The following is an 888-nucleotide window of genomic DNA, read 5'->3' on the forward strand; positions in this document are numbered from 1 at the left end:
TAAGAAACTGAGAATTAACTTTGAAAATTAACTTTAAAAATTACCTTTGAAAATTAACTTTAAAAATTACCTTTGAAAATTAACTTTAAAAAATTACCTTTGAAAATTAACTTTAAAAATTACCTTTGAAAATTAACTGAAAAAATTACCTTTGAAAATTAACTTAAAATTACTTTGAAAAACTAAATTACTTGAAAATAACTAAAATACCTTTGAAAATTAACTTTAAAAATTACCTTTGAAAATAATTAAAAATACTTGAAAATTAACTTTACAAATTACCTTTGAAAATTAACTTTAAAAATTACCTTTGAAAACTAACTTTAAAAATTACCTTTGAAAATTAACTTTAAAAATTACCTTTGAAAATTACCTTTGGAAATTAACTTTAAAAATTACCTTTGAAAATTAACTTTAAAAATTACCTTTGAAAATTAACTGAAAAAATTACCTTTGAAAATTAACTTTGAAAATTACTTTTGAAAATTACCTTTGAAAATTAACTTTAAAAATTACCTTTGAAAATTACCTTTGAAAATTAACTTTAAAAATTACCTTTGAAAATTAACTTAAAAATTACCTTTGAAAATAACTTAAAAATTACCTTTGAAAATTAACTTTAAAAATTAACTTTGAAAATTAACTTTAAAAATTACCTTTGAAAATTAACTTTAAAAATTACCTTTGAAAATTAACTTTAAAAATTACCTTTGAAAATTAACTTTAAAAATTACCTTTGAAAATTAACTTTAAAAATTACCTTTGAAAATTAACTTTAAAAATTACCTTTGAAAATTAACTTCAAAAATTAACTTTGAAAATTAACTTCAAAAATTAACTTTGAAAATTAACTTCAAAATTACCTTCGAAAATTAACTTTTGAAAATT

Source organism: Penaeus monodon, chromosome 31, assembly GCF_015228065.2.
Source record: "Penaeus monodon isolate SGIC_2016 chromosome 31, NSTDA_Pmon_1, whole genome shotgun sequence".
In the NCBI taxonomy this organism is placed as follows: domain Eukaryota; kingdom Metazoa; phylum Arthropoda; class Malacostraca; order Decapoda; family Penaeidae; genus Penaeus; species Penaeus monodon.